This window comes from Tupaia chinensis, unplaced genomic scaffold (assembly GCF_000334495.1).
Source record: "Tupaia chinensis unplaced genomic scaffold, TupChi_1.0 Scaffold000252_1, whole genome shotgun sequence".
NCBI lineage: Eukaryota > Metazoa > Chordata > Mammalia > Scandentia > Tupaiidae > Tupaia > Tupaia belangeri.
Window position 1 is genome coordinate 4,842,876 of NW_006159732.1, and position 17,784 is coordinate 4,860,659.

Genomic DNA, 17,784 nt, shown 5'->3' on the forward strand with positions numbered 1-17,784 from the left:
CTGCTGAACAATGGCTTCTACTTCAATGGTACCCCTCTGCATGTTCTCTTTCAGATGCCCCAAATCCCTGTTCAATATGTAAGTTAAGTTCTGTTAGCTTTTATGCACTGGACATGACTCAGCAAGGTCAGCCTCAATTCAGTGTCAGTAATCTTCGCCTTGGTTACTACTAGCCATAGGTTATTTCTGAGTTCCCTCCATGTGACCTGTCCCATTTATCAATTATCTCATATTTATTCAAAATAGAATACTAGCATTATTTGTTATGTAAATACTTTGGTTTTAATATGTGTTTATATTTGTAATTTCTGTTGTGATTTCAACTAACAGTGTAGGCGGTAGAAGAAGTTTGCAATGTGACCTGGTTAAATCTGAAAGATAATTAACAAGAGCTTATCTTCCCTTAGATCTTTTCCAGATGAGATAGACCATAATGGCATCACCAGCATCTCCCTTACAAGGACAGCATGCAAGGTGCCTGCTGATAAAGTTAAGGCTGTGAGAAATCAGAAGCTGAAGACAACTCTTACTGTTTTGGGGTGATATTAGAGAAATATTCGATCCTGTTGTCTTTTCTGATCAATAGGGATTTTGGACAATTAGACTATGGCCTTTGCTTTCACCTGAGAGATAGCTGCAGGCAATTGGTGGGGTTGGAGGTAAGCATCAGAAATTACAGGTTATATACATGTGACGTACATGCTGGAAATCGAGGTTGAGTAGTTCTGCTACACATAATCAAAGGTTCTAATTAAATAGTTTCATCACTTCTGCAAGGTATAAATCTGTATTTATTTCTTGTTCAGTAACACTTTTGTAATTAAACCCTTGGACAGTCATGAATATAAAAATTATAAAAATTATAAGTGTACATTTAATCATAAATTTTATGCCAAATTTCCATTTTCAAGGAAATAAATAAGACATATATGCTTTGCACAAAGGCTGGTAAATGGTTACCATACTCTGTGGGTACCAAACTATTACTGACCTTGTGAAAACAAGAAGGCACTAACCTGCTGAGAAAGAATTCACTTCTACTTCAAAACGTAGGAGCTATTTTAAGAATACTGTGTTCAAAGATGATAATTTTAGATGTGAACTTCAAAAGATGCACTTATATATCACTCATGAAGCATTGTTTTTCATTTAGGTAAGTGAGTGATTTCCTAAATTAATTTTGCTAATGCATGATTAGAAATATTTGAGGGGAGATGTAGGAAAACTGAAGGAAAAGCCATTACCTGTTACTTAATTAGCAGAAAAATAGCTTCACATACCATAAAATATTGTCGGTTCTGTATTAGCCACTAGAAGTGTCATTGGTCAGTTCCAATAGTGACTGTTCTAAATTTAGTTAGAAATTCAATACTAATATTTTTTCAGTAATATTCAGACTAATTTCGTTGTGGCATAAGTCTGTGGTCAAAACAATATTTTTTCCCCCAAAGAGGTTTTTGCTATAGGGCGCATGCACTCACCAGAAAGAGGGAGACAGAGAGACAGAAAGCGAGAAATCACCCCCCAAAGGTTTTGTCTTTTCTGCTCATTAACAAGCAGATTTTACAAATCCATGAAGTTTTGAAGTATGATTTAAAAAATTAATCTAAGTATATTACAAATGTTAATTTTTTTCTATATGAAAAATACAATTTTATTTTTGCATTTTGCTCAAAATCAGTTATGAAACTGTATTAGAAATATTTAATAAATAAAGGCCAGAAAATTAATGCTCTGAACTTTATAGCTATTTAAATTATTAAAACAATACTTGAGGGTTGTATTTATTCTGTTGACTGATTCCTTTGTTGTGCAGAAGCTTTTTAGCTTAATGTAATCCCACTTGTCTAATTTTGGTGTTATCTGTGCTTTAGGGATCTTATTTAAGAAATCTTTTTCTAAACCAATATCTTCAAGTGTGTCCCCTATGCTTTCTTCAAGCAGTCTTGGGGTTTGGGGTTTTACATGTAAGTCTTGAATCTACTTTGAGTTGATTTTTATATGGTGGGAGATAAGGGTCTATTTTCATTCTTTCTGTGAAATGATTATACTTACATCAGAAATTATATATAAATAAAACAACAACAAAACAAAACCTAAAACCAAAGTTTGCAAGGAAAAAGGCATTCAAATATAACCCTAAAAATTAGTAAATGAAAGCTCAACTAATACACTAGATTTAATTTCGAAATTGTATGATTGCACTTCAAAGCATCTTGAACTATGGAAAGAATTATTTGATGAATTTACTATTTTTGTTTGTTTAATCTGACAGAGGGCTTATGCACTTGCCAGATAGATATAAAGAGATGAGGCAAAGAAAAACACCCTTCAGAGGGAATGGACGTGGCACAATTCCTTCTCCTGAGTTCTCTCTCCTTTTGAGATTTTGGGCACACATGCACACTTGCCTGGCATATTTCCCCAGGTGCTATGTCTGAGACTTGAACTGTGCAGTCGGCCATGTGAGATGTGGCTGCCTTAACCATATGCCATGGGAAGACCTTATTTATATTTTTCATAGAATGAAAGTGAGCATATCTAAAATATTGCAGCAGTTGAATTTGGAAAAAACAAACAAACAAACAAAAACTAAAGAGCATCAATAGAAAACATATTTGATGAGTTATTCCTTCGAGATATGGAGGGATGAATGCTATTCACATAACTCTGGGACTCTAAGCATGGATGTAACTGGGAAGAATTTCTTGCACTTTCTACTCTCACAAGTGAATAGATTATGGGTGATGTAAGAGAGGAACCAAACATTGATACTTTGATAAAAACTCCCTCCCTCCTTTATTTCTGTCTTTATTTATTTGACATGCATAAAGCTGCACCTGATTAATGTCTGCAGTATATGCAATTGTGAAGATGCCAACATTTTCAGTCTTCAGATTTCTGTCATTCATGAGCTACTGTACCCCGAACTGCCTGCGTACATTACTCTCTACTTCTTTTTCTGTATTACCCAGCTTCCTCTACTTTGTTTGACTGATATATCACTAATAAGAGCTCATGATATTTTTATATTCAAAGAGACAAGTAATGGGAAAATCTCCTACCAGAAAAAAGAAGGAGACTGAAACAAGACTGATGACTGTCTTACACTAATTTATTCTGGAAAAACAATATATACAAAATGAGTAGAAGGAAAACTAACTTATGGCATGTAGCTAAATTTAGTTGCAGTGAAACATTTAAAAGTCATGAATGACATTGTGGTAACACCCAGAAGAAATGCAAAATCAGTGCATTTGTTTTATTAGTATTATGTATGCATTTATTGCTAATTCTGGCAGGAAATTTTATTAGAATCTGCTTTCTTTCAGCAAAGCTATTTATTTAAATAATTTCATAATTCATAGAGATAATACTTGCTTGGCCTAGCAAATAATTATTATTTCCAATTAGTAAATTTAGGACAATAAGTGCAATTTCTTTATTACTTAATGTAATAGTCATCTCTTCTAAAGAATAATGAGCAATTCTTTTTGCCAAGAAAGTCACACTTAATTATACAAAAAGGTACACTCTAAAAAAATAAAAACAAACAAAAACTAACTTCTATTCTTAGCCTTGTGGACAAGTGAACAATAAATTCTCCTGGAGATTTTAAAAAGTTTATATAATTTTTCACTATTTTTATATAGTTGATGTACATGTATGTATACCCATAGCTACACATATGTAAAAATTTTATAGAAATATATTTTACATATTTGGCATACTTTATTAAAAAGTCAGTCTTTCCAAATTGAAAAAAAAAATCTTCCAATGAGAAGAAAACATATTTGTTTAATTGGTAGGAGACAATTTTTCTGTTCACTTTGTGATTGTCATCTATATTGTATGCCGAGCTTGACTTCAGCATTAAAGTTCCTGTGGTAGGAACTTTAAATACATATATAACTATATATATATAACTATATATATATATATATACACACACACACACACACATACATACACATATATACATACATATGTGTGTGTATGCTCGTATGTGTGTCTGATCTTTCACAATACTAAGCATTAGTTTTGGAAACATAGTAGAAATTAGAAATGTGTGCTTGATATGCTTCAGTGTTCTTAATATTCAGAAGAACACAGGTGATCCTGGTGTCCCTACTTTTACACTACAATTTTAATGAGGGGTAGAAAACGATTGCATTGTAATGTTGGCTTCTCTTACTTACTGTGCACTGAGAACTTTTTAATTTTTTTTTTTTTTGAGAGATTTTCCCTGTAGGGCGCGTGCGCTCGCCAGACAGACAGAGAGAGACATAGAGACAGAAAGTGAGAAATCACCCCCCAGGGGGGATGGTCACGCCACAATCCCTTCTCCTCCATTCTCCTCTTGGGATCTTGGGCATGCACGCACATGCGCCCGGCATGAGTTTTAAGCCACTGGGTCTGGGACACGAACCACAGTCGACTACGTGGGAGTCCAGCAACATAGCCATTACGCTAACTGCCGGTTCCCAGAACTTTTTAATTTTTAACCAGTGGTTAGAATAAAACCAACTGGATTGCTTCTAAGCCTTTTATTCTATTATCATAGGGTATGATAAACCCATGGGTGCCATTTAGAACTAAGATTTAGAGGTAGGTGATCAATGGTGTCCATGTGTAAGGACAAACAATATGTAATTACATATATATATTATACATATATAATTAAAATGACAGTGCAGAGAGTAGTAAAGATGGTAGGGACTCTATGATCCCCCTTATTCAACAGTCATTTATTGAGAACTTATTTTATATGAGTATTGTGCTAGGTACTCGGGAAACTTAATAAACTTAACAGTTATGACCCATGCCTTTGGAGAGCTTAGGTTCATAGTGAATTTGACATAATAAATCAGTACATCCATGTAGTAAATATGCCATTAATTGCACATCTCCTAACTAACAGAAAAGCAAACGCACTTGAAATAAGGCAGTATAACAGGAGGAAATGCTTCAGATTGGACAAAGTTGGGAAAGGCTGCGTGCTTCTGAAATGCTCTTTAGGCTAACACTCAAGGAAGAGCTGCTTCGAGAAAAGCACTGAGTCTGATGCTGTACAAGTATCTCCTAGTGGCTCTCCAGGTTAGGGTTCAACTCCTTCACTGGTCCAGGTGCAATCTCTGTCACTGTGGTCTGGGAGATATTTCTATGCCCTAATAGTAAATCATTCTTTGGTCTAAACTAGAAGAAACAGATTTCTGTTGCTCAAAACCAAAGAACCATACCTAATATACTTTCAAAAGTTGAATTGATAGAGATCAGTTTTTACGTGATGGCATAAAAATGCAATTTTTGGGGTTCTGATCTTGAAACTTGACATTGTAGCAGTTAGCATATTCATACATTTAAAATATACTGAGCATACACCTATTGTATTCCAAATGAAGTCAAGGTGGTTTAGTCTGCTCCATCAGTTGCTATTTTATCAGTTTTGAAAGCCACAGGGCAAACAACTTGTTATTAGTTGTTGTGAGTTTGCATGCTTATTGTGTAATTACGACTTTGCTGTTTTACACCATTGCATGTAAGGCATGTGTGTGTGTGTGTGTGTGTGTGTGTGTGTGTGTGCATGTGAGGGATGTGTGTGTGTGTGTGTGTGTGTGTGTGAGAGAGAGAGAGAGAGAGAGTTTGGTTTGGCAGTTAGCCACTATTGCCTGCAGCCTTTTTTAGAGAAAGGGAACATCTGGTTCAGTTGGTTTGCTATCCCCGTTCAGCTTGGCCTTGGTTCAGCCTGCTCAACCCTGATGGCCTCGGCTTTGGTAGGCCTTGGCTTGGCTCAGCTCCATGCATTGAGCTCCTGGAGGAAAGAAATCACTCTGCACTCTGTGAGCACTCTCCATGCATTTTATAAGCTCCAAGAGGGAGGAAGCACTTTGCAAGCCTACTAGAATTTTGCAAGCTCACCTTGAACTCAACAATAAACAACATGACATCAGTGCTTAGTGTCTTTTTCCAAGTTCCTGAATCTCTATTAGATCCACCCTTCAGAGGAGAAAGGAGTCTCAAACACACTATTTTTTAAAAAAATTTTACCAGAGGGAGTGTGCTCTCACTGGGGAAAGTAGGAGAAAGAGAGAAGCAAAGCAAGAAATATACTCCGTCAGGCATGTTATTACTGCAATCCCTTCTCTTCCGTCTCTCCCTCTTTGGTTTTTTTTTTTTTTTTTTTTTTTTTTTTTTTTTTTTTTTTTAGCACTGCCATGTTTTCAAGCAACTGGGGCCAGGACTTGAACTGTGCAGTTGGCTTTGTGAGGTCCAGTTGTCTTAACCACCATGCCAGGGTTCGGTCTATATGTGTATGTATATATTTTTTTTTGGTGGGGGAGAGAGGTTTTGCTATAGGGCACGTGTGCTTGCCATAAAGACTGAGAGAGACAGAAAGCAAAAGATCACCTTCCAGGGGGGATGACCACACCACAATCCCTTCTCCTCCATTGTCCTCTCAGGATCTTAGGCATGTATGCACATGTGCCTGGCATGAGTTAATGCCATTGGATCCGGGACTTGAACCACAGTTGACTATATGGAAGTCCAGCGACATAGCCATTACACCAACTGCTGGTCCCAGGTCTGTTTATATTTTTGTACAGCCTTTCTTCCTCATAAATAGCTAATCTGAAGTATTGATTTTCTAATTAGTCATAAATTTGTACAATTTTTGGAGGTGGCAGAAAATACCAGAAGGTAATAGTGTTGATTTAAAGATAAGAAAACAGAAGAAGGAATCAAGTTAAGATTGTAGAACTAATTTATAGTATAATCAAGATTAATTAAGTATGACTCTCATTTTAGTACTTTATTCAAAAGTCTAGTCAAGTCATTCTCTGAAAACTGAAAACGTATTCCCAGATACTGATAACTCTGACCACATCTCAGCTTTTTTTAGACACAAGTACACATTATTAGCAAATGAACAAAGACTGGGGAAATGTAAGCACAGATTTCTCACAACATCACTGGAATATAATAATGTTATCTTGATTTCAGTATTATCTTTGTGGAGTGAACTTGGGTCGGATTCTATAGGACTAAGAATGCCAGCAATGATTATCTACCCCACCTTCAAAAGTGAGCTAAGTAGGGACCGGCAGTTAGCATAATGGCTATGTTGCTGGACTCCCATGTAGTCGACTGCATTTTGAGGCCCGGACCCCGTGGCTTAAAACTCACACCGGGCGTGTGTGCATGCGTGCCCAAGATCCCGAGAGGAGAATGGAGGAGAAGGGATTGCAGCGTGGCCATCTCCCCAGGGGGTGATTTCTCGCTTTCTATCTCTCTGTCTCTCTCTGTCTGTATGGCGAGCACAGGCGCCCTATAGCATAAACCTCTAAAAAAAAAATGTGAGCTAAGTAGCCGTGTACTCATGGGCCCTACGTTGCTCCTGAAATAGATCTCGGTTGTCTCCAGGGACAAATGATGGCATCAGATTGATTACATCATGTTTTGGCAGTAGTAGCTGAAGGACATAGAGATCATTGCAGTAATCCCAGCGCCAAGACCTGGACCAAAAAATTGCTGGTCACTTTCAAGCTCTTAAATTTACAATACAACACAACTTCAAGTCCATTTAAAATGGTTACGATTTGGGTTTATAGAGAATATAAAGGTTTAATTATTCAGCATTACTGAAAAAAAAACAAAAAAACAAAAACACCTCAATCGGCTAACTTGCAAATAGTGGAATTCATTAAAACAAAATTTAAGATTTACTGGTTGAAAAAAAGCATGCATATTCAAACCAGAAAAATTATTTTGATCACAAAGTTCATAACAGATAATTTTTTTTCAGAAAATAATTTCTTGGGACCAGCAGTTAGCGTAATGGCTATGTTGCTGGACTCCCATGTAGTTGACTGTGGTTCGAATCCTGGACCCGGTGGCTTAAAACTCATGCTGGGCGTGTGCGTGCGTGCCCAAGATCCCGAGAGGAGAACAGAGGAGAAGGGATTGTGGCGTGGCCATCCCCCGTGGGGGTGATTTCTCGCTTTCTGTCTCTCTGTCTCTCTCTGTCTGGTGGGCACACATGCCCTATGGCAAAAACCTCTCCAAAAAAAAAAAAAAGGAAAAAGAAAATGATTTCTTTTATTTATTTATATCCATTCAATTACTGTATATCATTACAGCTTGTAAAATAAATTTTCCCAGCATTAATACACTGTATGCTAACTACTCCAGTTAAAAATATAATCATATATGTCATCATCAACAGATAATTTTTCATTTTTGTCTCCCTTAAATATTTTGTTTCTTTCTTTTCTCCCTTGCCTCTAAAAAGAAGGACCTCAGGGGGAAATTATTTCCTTTTCAGATACTTAAATGCTGATTCAACTGGAGGGTAAATTTTTCTACCAAGTTTTAATAGAATCCTTAGTAGATGCCTAGTCAAGGTAAATGAGGTCAAAGACTAGTAATAAAAAGAAAAAGAATTTACTACTCAGGAAATAAATCCACTTCTCTTCTCATTTCAGCATATATCAAAACATGGTGATATTTAAACTGTGACTAAACCAGATTAGTGTTCTCCAAATTTGAGGGATTTGATTCCTAATCACAGAGTTTTCATCTGACGATAGTTGAATATATCTTTCCTGCTGCTTATCTGACTTTGCGTTGTCTCTAGCGAACTTAATAGCCACTTCTCCTTACAGGTAGAAGAATAATGTATGCAAGTATTTGAAAACCTCGGATAGCAAAGTAAAGCCTAATGTACTTTTCATATTCTGTACTTAGGCCTCTTAAGCACAATGCATGTAAAATGGCATTTTAAGATTTGTGAACATTTGCAAAATAGTCCTTTAAGCTTTTCATTTTCAAATAATTACATTCGAAAATTCTAAGATTAAAAAAATGTTTTTAATATTTGTGTTTCAAGGTTTCAAGAATCATCCAAACCTTGTTTTATATTTTTCTCACCAATGTCAAAGCAGTCTTTTCTGTTATGTGTTCCAAAAATTATGAATCATATAGTAAACTATAGTAAAGTAAATAAACCAACAACTGAGGTGTTTACATATTCTTCTTGAATAGCATCAGTGTAAAAATGTACAAAACACACACATCTTCCCATGGACATCTTAAAATAATTTTTGAATTTCCATTGTTAGGAAGTTGCATTAGTGAGAATTATTCTTCTCAGGACCATTATATGAATGGTGTAATGGTTATGTCTCTGGACTCCCATGTAGTTGACCGTGGTTCGTGTCCTGGAACCAGTGGCTTAAAATTCACAAAGGGTGTGTGTGTGCATGCATATCCAAAATCCCAAGAAGATAATGGAGAAGAAATTGTAGTACAGCCATATGACCATCTCCCCTGGGGGGTGATTTATTGCTTTCTCTCTGGTGAATGCATATACCCTATAGCAAAAAAACTGTTTTTTTTTTTTTTTCAAAGAGAAATTTTTGTTATAGGGCACATGCACTCGCCAGAGAGACAGAGAGAGATGGAGAGACAGAAAACAAGAACTCACCACTCAGGGATTTGACCATGCCACAATCCTTTCTCCTCCATTATCTTCTCAGGATCTTGAGCATCCATGCATAGCATGCCCAGCATGAGTTTTAAGCTGCCAGGTCCAGGACTCGAACCACAACCAACTACATGGGATTCCAGGTTATAACCATTATACCATCTGTTGGTCTCAGTTCATTCATTTTTAAAGGTAAACATTAAATTATTGTAAGACAACAGATATTTAGATGTTATTTCTGTAGACTTAGAAGGATTCTTTAATTTTAAAAGTAATATCTATATTTTTCATCTAACTTCACCCAGAAACTTCATATGAGGAAGTCTTTAGAAATGTATTGGAAATATATATTAAAATAAACTATGTATGTATTTCAATTAATATGCATTAAAATAAACTTGTATTTTAATTACATTTTTATGAACTTTTTGAATACACATATCTTTCATAACCAAAATTATTTTAATCTATCATCATAGAAAGACCTCATTATATGTATAAAATATATGGAATCAAGGCAAATATATCTATTTCTATCTATCACCTTTCTCTACAGTACCTAAAAGCCAACGAATTCAAGCCTTTTACATATGACATGTCGTACTTGTATTACATAGGAATGAGAGTTCTACACAAATAATATAAAAATTTTTTCATTTTAATATACAGGGTATTGGATAAGCAAGAACTTCTGAATCCAAAGGGAAACATTTATTAGCTGTTTTTCCTTTATCTAGTTTCTACTGGAAAATAATTGTTCTTTTCCTAACACAAATTGCTATTCAATCATAAGATATGGGTTGAAAAGTAGAATGATAGAAAATGAATGGGATTAGAGAGTTTATAGGCAAAATATGCCCTCCTGGAACCAGCATATGGCATAATGGGTACATTGGTTACACTGGTGTACTCTCACATAGGCGACCATGGTTTGACTCCTGGACCACCGGTAAAATATGGCCTACAGAGGCCAGCAGATTGCGTAATGTTATGTTGGTTACGTTGGTGGACTCTCACGCAGGTGACCACGGTTTGACTCCTTGACTTAAACTCATGCAGAGTGCATCTGCATGCATGTCCAAGATCCCAAGAGGAAAAGGAGGAGAAGGGATTGTGGTGTGGCCACCCTCCAACTCCCAGAGAGGTGACTTCTCACCTTCTCTCTCTCTCTCTCTCTGTCTCTCTCTGTATCTCCAGCGAGCACACATACTTGACAGCAGAAATCTATCTTAACCAAGCAAAAATAAATAAATAAATAAAATAAAGGTCTACAAAAAGAAAAACTTGTAAAAGTTTTTCTCTGATCTGTATACCTAATTTACATGATGGGAAGTTATGTAGCCAATTCAACAGAAATTGTGGCTTTTAAAAGGCCAGGTCTATAGCACAGTAGTAGTGCACCAAGAAGATGAATCTCATAGGATGACTGTGTTTTGAAATCCCAATTGGCTCATCTGAAACATGCCAGACAAGTTCACGAATGCACACGATCCTGTAGACTGAAGGGCAGAGGATGTGGATCAGGGTGTGAGCAGACCCTGTGGGAGGTGTTCATCGCTCTTTCTCTCACTCTCACCTGTGCACACCTACTCTCACTCTCACCTGTGCACACCTACTCTCACTCTCACCTGTGCACACATATGCCCTATCCATTAATAAAGGAAAAAAAAAGAATATTGTATTTCAAACTCCTTTGGATTTTAAAAGGAGAATATGTACAGGCATAAGGGTTATGGTTTCCATAGAAACGTTTTCTAGATAAATTTAAAGACAAGATATCTTTCTCCAGTCTTCATTTCTGCTCCTTGACCAGAGGCACAAAAACAGTTGAAAAACAAGTCATTTTATAATTCCCCTCAAAGACTAAATGGAATTAGATCATTAAAAGGGAGCTTCAAAACAAGAAAGTTCATGATATCTTATGCAGGAAAGAAAATCCTACATTAGTGAGATAATTATACCATAGGAAAAAAATCACAGTTACAATAGGTTATTTAAAATATGATTAAAATGATAACTTTGAATTCTATGAGAATAATTTGGCTATATTTCTTAAAATCTTACCTTGAGAAAATCTGAATCACATTTTACACGGTTGACCCTGACTGACAAAAGTGTTCCATGCCAGACATTCAGTTCAGAGGAGCATCTAAGACTGAATTTCCCAACATTTCAGAGGGGTGAGGCCTCAGAATCAGGTGGAGCTTGAGTCAGTAAAAATAAAATACTGTAACTCCTACACACATGAATGCTTTTAATAAAGTCCAAATGCTCTTTGAATATCTATAAATCTATCTAGATATAGTCAAATGTAGATAAGGTATCGATTTTAAATATCTATATACATATGGATATAAATTTGATATAGATATCATTGCTAATTTTATGTACCTCCTTTTGGGTCAGTGTTTAAGTTAAAAGAATGACAACCATATATCATGACTTCAAGTATTAGCTATTAAGCATTCGGTAGACCACTTTAGAGTCCCTGACAAAAAAAATTCAGTGGTTGTTTGTTGCTCAATAAGGCTCCCTGCTTATTTAATTCTATCATGGTGTTTTTCTCACTCCAGCTGGCTAAAGTAATATGACTAATATGCTGAGTTTCCCTGTCTAAGAATAACTGGGTGTTTTTAATTTATGTGGGAAGAAAAGTCCAAATGACTGAGCCTTGGGACAAATCAAGGCAGAAATTACTGACTCAGTGGTACCAGTTCTCAAGTTAACTTCCCTTGTGTTACAGATATTTTACTGTTATTACCCAGATATCCTATATACTGACTCTGTTAGATGTGTGCTTGCTCATCTTTAGGCAAACTGCCCCTCATTGTTTTTTTTGGTTTTGTTTTGTTTTGTCTTGTTTTCCTTTTCATCTGAGTTAAATTAGAACAAAGCTTCTAGTCTATTTGTTTGAAGATGAAGCCCTAACATGGTTGAAAGTATGCTAAGCAAAAGTTCCTGAATGTTTTATAATCTAAATTTATGATCTTGAATACATTAGTTTTCTAAGATGCAGCTTCCAAATGTATAAACTACCGTGCAAAGGTAAGTTATTATTATCATTATCTTTTTGTGTGTGTGTGATATACTGTAAATGTAAACTAATTCCAACCATAGTGGATTCGTGAGTTCTGAATCTAATTTTCTAGCACAAACTTGAGGTTCAAGGCCTAAATTTTGCTAAGAGAAAAATGTATTTATTTGTTTCTTTGGAGAGGTTTTTACTATAGGGCACATGCACTCGCCAGAAAGAGACAGAAAGCAAGAAATCACCCCCCAGGGAGATGGCCATGCCACATTCCCTTCTCCTCCATTCTCCTCTTGGGATCTTGGGCACGCACGCACACATGCCCAGCATGAGTTTAAGCCACCTGGTCTGGGACTTGAATCACAATCGACTACATGAGAGTCCAGGGATATAGCCATTACACCAACTGCTGGCCCTGAAGAAATTTAATTTTTTAAGACTAATATTTATTTAAAATCATTTGCAGGTTTAACACTTCTGATGATGTTCTGATGCCTGACTTTGGTGATAGACACACTGCCAACAATGTTCCCTTATCTATAGAAAGTGCTTTTCAAAAATTAATAATGTTTCCAGGGACCAGTAGTTAGCGTAATGGCTATGTCGCTGGACTCCCATGTAGCCGACCGTGGTTCGCGGCCCGGACCCGGTGGCTTAAAACTCACGCTGGGCACGTGTGCGTGCGTGCCCAAGATCCCGAGAGGAGAATGGAGAAGGGATTGCGGCGTGGTCACATCACCCCTGGGGACTAATTTCTCGCTTTCTGTCTCTCTGTCTTTCTGGCAAGTGCACGTGCCCTGTAGCAAAAACCTCTTAAAAAAATTAGTATTAATGTTTCTGAAAAATATAAAGACATCCCTAAAATTTATTTAAGGAATAAAGCTAACAGTTATCCAAATGTACAGCTTTGTCTGGTGAATAAAAATAATCTGTTAATCTAAAATGATATGTATTATCTCCTCTGAAAACGGATAGACAACTGTTTTTCTAACTACCAAAAAGAAACAATTTGGATCAAATAAATTGAAATAATTTTTATGCATACATGTAATTCAAGTGAAAGCTTATTTTTTTTTTCTAAAACTGAGATATTAAATATTCCTAAATATCACTAACATGACCAAGAGGTAAAAAACTGATGGTGAGCAGTTATAATAAAATATTGTTATAGAAGGACATTAGGTCCCAACATGGAAGGGAAAAAGGCCATAATTGCTAGTGACTAATATCATAAAAGTATTTTGTACACGATGTGAAATGATAAAAAAGAGCTGCTTTAATTTTATCGGATAAAGGAAACCATAATGTTGATGTTTATAGGCACATTAAATTACTGCTATTTTATACAACTGTTCCTGCCCTTTCTGTTTGAAAACATCTAATGTAATAGTCATCATATACACTAATTTATGCCAAAATCATAAAAAATAGCACAGGGAGAGTGTTTTGTTGACAATCTGGCATTGAGTTTCTACTTTCAGAATCATCTCCATAATTTTTGCAGCGTGTAGCTGTGACTTAAAAAAAATCCTTGTGTCCCATTTACAAATGCAGGGGGATGTTGATTTCATGTAACGAAGTCTCCTTAGTAGCCTTTACACTTCCCCAACAAGCCTACCAATTCTCTCTATATTTTTAATTGATATTCACTGTGTACTTTCACAGCATGGGGCACACTGTTGTTATTTAAAAGGTTAGAAGTATAATATTCACCTTGATAACTGCACATCTCCTAAGGGAACAGCTCAACAAATCTGCACTAACTGGTGAACTGAGCAGACCAAGGAACAGATATCACCCTCATACCAGGCTTTCTCTAGTGATCTGTTTCAGTTACTACCCAATCCAAATAAGGGCAGGTGTTCAAAGAATTTTTTAATAAGTTCATTTTGAACATTGTTGTATTTATATAATCAAAGTCACACAGTGTCTTTCTTAGTGACAAACTTCTTTCATCAACAGTATTTTTGTGCATGACATATAGATGTGCCTAGATGTGAATTATATATTCTCAACGCTTTGCAGTAGTAGTCAGCTCTGTGAGATCACCCTTTATTCCATTTGATTTAGTTTCCAATTTGAAGCTATGACAAATAATTCTGTTAAAAACATTCTAAAAGTAACATTTGGTGAATATATGAAAACATTTTCTGGCAGGATGTAAGCTATATGAAATTGCCACTTTTTTTTTTGTGGGGGGGAAGGTATAGCCTGGCAGTGCAGTAGTTACATGCTATGCATACGGATCTGGGTTCCATGTGGTTCACTACAGTTCAAGTCCTGGCCCTTGTGGCTTGAAAATAAAAATACTGATGAGATGGAGAAATGAAGGGAAAAGGATCATGGTGTGAAGTGACCATGACCCATTGCAGTGGGTGATTTCCCTCTCCATTTCTCTGGTGAGTGTATGTGCTCTCTAGTCAAAAGAGAAAAGAGAGAGAGAGAGAGAGAAAAAAAAAAGAAAGAAAGAAAAAGAAAAAGAAATTGCCATTTTGTAAATCACCATTGAATTTTTATCATTTCAAAAGTGTTAATGTCTATGATTAGTAACATTGGGTTACATTATACATAGGTTTTCGCTTCATAGATACTATCAAAGAATTTGATAAATGTTGTGCCCATATGCACACCTATCAGCAGTTTATGTATTCCTACTGGGTTCTGCCACATATTTCTATATACCACATATTTGGTATACTCCTTTTTCAATTTTAATTATTCTAATATATAATTTTGGAACAACATCTCATTATAGCTTTAATTTCCCTGTTTGGTGAAATACTCTAAATCTTTTGTCAATTTTTCATTGGGTAGCTTCTTTCAGATTTGAATTTCTGATGTGTGTGTATCATGTATACACAGAGTGCTTTTTCAGAAATATGTATGGTGTTTAATGATGTATGTTACTTATCACAAGTTTGTCTAAGTTTTTTTCTCTGATTTCATGATTTCTTTGCCATTAGTTTCTTTAGCTCAGACTGGATGTGTTGTCTTTGCAGTCAGTTAATGTTTTCTGCTAAACAGATGACTTGAGGTCATCTTATTCATCAATTATTTTTCTTTTATAGTTGGTCTTTAAATTTTTTTTAGTTTTTAAATATTTTTATGTTTTTGCCATAGGATGTGTGTGCTCTCTGGAGAGAGTCGGAGAGAGTCAAAGAGGGAGTGAGAGGAAAAATGGGAAATTAGCCCCCTGTGGTTAATGGCCACGCCTCCATCCTTTCTCCTCCATTCTCCTCCTGGAATTCTGGGCATGCACACACATATGCCATGCATTATTTTCAAACCACTGGATCCAGGACTCAAACCGCCGTAGGCCATGTGGGAGTCCAGCAACTTAACTATCATACCACTTGCTCTTAATGGGTCTGGTTTAAGAAACTTTACCCTATTCAAAAGTTATCAAAATTTTCTCCTATCTTTTCTTCCTATAGGTCTACTTCACACCTTCCTATTTAAATACATGACTCACATATAATTAGAGTAGGGGTCAATTTATTTTCCTACGTAGATACCTAAGGTAATTTATTTTCTATTGAACCACAGTGTTATCTTTGTCACTAATCAGGTGCATATAATGTGTTTTGGGGTTAAGTATCATAAATGGTAGTAAGATTTCATTCCTTTGTGGTAGACTCAGCATTTGTGAACAATTAAAATTTATTTGAAGCTATGTCTAGAAATGATATGTACTGGACAAAAGTTTAAAATAAAAAAAAATTTTATTAAATTGTCAGATGAATCTTGGTGTGATATGTAAGCTTCTAAAGTCAATTTCATATGAAAGGTTTCCAAACGATTCAAGCAGTGTCAGTGTCATTGACATAACATGCAAAGATGACATTATTAAGAACACTAGTGTGTGCAGATTTTTCCATCTTTTGTAGCCATGCAAAGATAACACTAACACAAACGTTAAACTGTTCACATGATTCTGTATTTCATAGCTATTCAAAGGTGACACTAATACAGACACTAAAATATTCAGATAATTTTATAATTTGTAGCTATATCATATAATTAACAATAACGCAATGTTGATTATTCTCTTAGAACACTAGTAGTTAATTTAAGAAATATATAAAGCAAGTACAATATGCTATTTAAAATAGTTCTAAATATATCATATACATATGTAATTCTGCATTAATTGATGGACTTCCAAATACTGCTGTAGGTATGAGCTCATTTGTACCTTGAAATTATCTTACTATATACTGTGTAATTTACTATGTATTATACTGGTAAGTATAATAAGACTTTGTAGTTTCTTTGTTAGCTTTTTTTTTTTTTCAAAAACTCTTTTTGATTTTTTTTTCTTTGTATTCTCACATTCTTACATGAGGCTCTAACAGGTTCATTAGTGGCAGTAAATAAAAATTTAGGTTAGCTAACCTCAGGGTTGACTTTAAAATTTTTTAGAGTCCTATATTTTAAAAATGTTATAATCCTACAATTCATGAAAATAGTAGAAAGATAGCTGTTAAAAATGTTAAAGAACATCATGAAAAGGGCCACAAAGTATCAAGAAAAGAAGCAGAATATATTATGTGCTTATAAAATTTTGTTACAAAACAGTTGTTAGGAAAATTTTCCTCTGACTTTTCTTCACTCTTACTTTCAAACATTTTCTACATTCTTGAAAATCTCACCAAATTCTTTGCTTTATCTGGAACATTACAAGCATTTATTTTATACTTCACTATATCTTTTTGCCAGAGGGCATGTGCTCTTGACAGAGAGAAACAGAAAGACAGAAAGAGAGAGGGAGAAAGAGAACCCCAATGGATGTGGTAATGCTGCAATCCCTTCTCCATTTCTCCACCGTCAGGATTTGGGCACATGCGCATTTGCACTCGGCATATATTTCAAACCAATAGGACAGGATTCTAACCACAGTCAGTCATGTGAGATCTGAATTTTTAGTCAGTAGGCCATGAGTCTGGACCAAAACGCATTTCTTTGAAACGGAAGTTATGGATACACAAATCTGTTTATATCTATCTAATTGGCCATACTTAGACTTTCTCCCTTAACATCATAGAGGAGTCCAGAATGCTCAGTAGAGTCATCAAGATAAGATTTCCTATATAATGAAGAAGATGCATGAGAAGACGGTGGCTGTGCTTGTGACAGGACCCCTCCCCCCCATGAAGCACCTGACTCAGTTAAAAAGAAGAGATTGTAGTTTGAGAGCCCTAAACAATCTGACAAGTGCAGTTACAAAAGACAAGGAGGAAACACTCAGGCTGACACAGAGAGATACTTACAG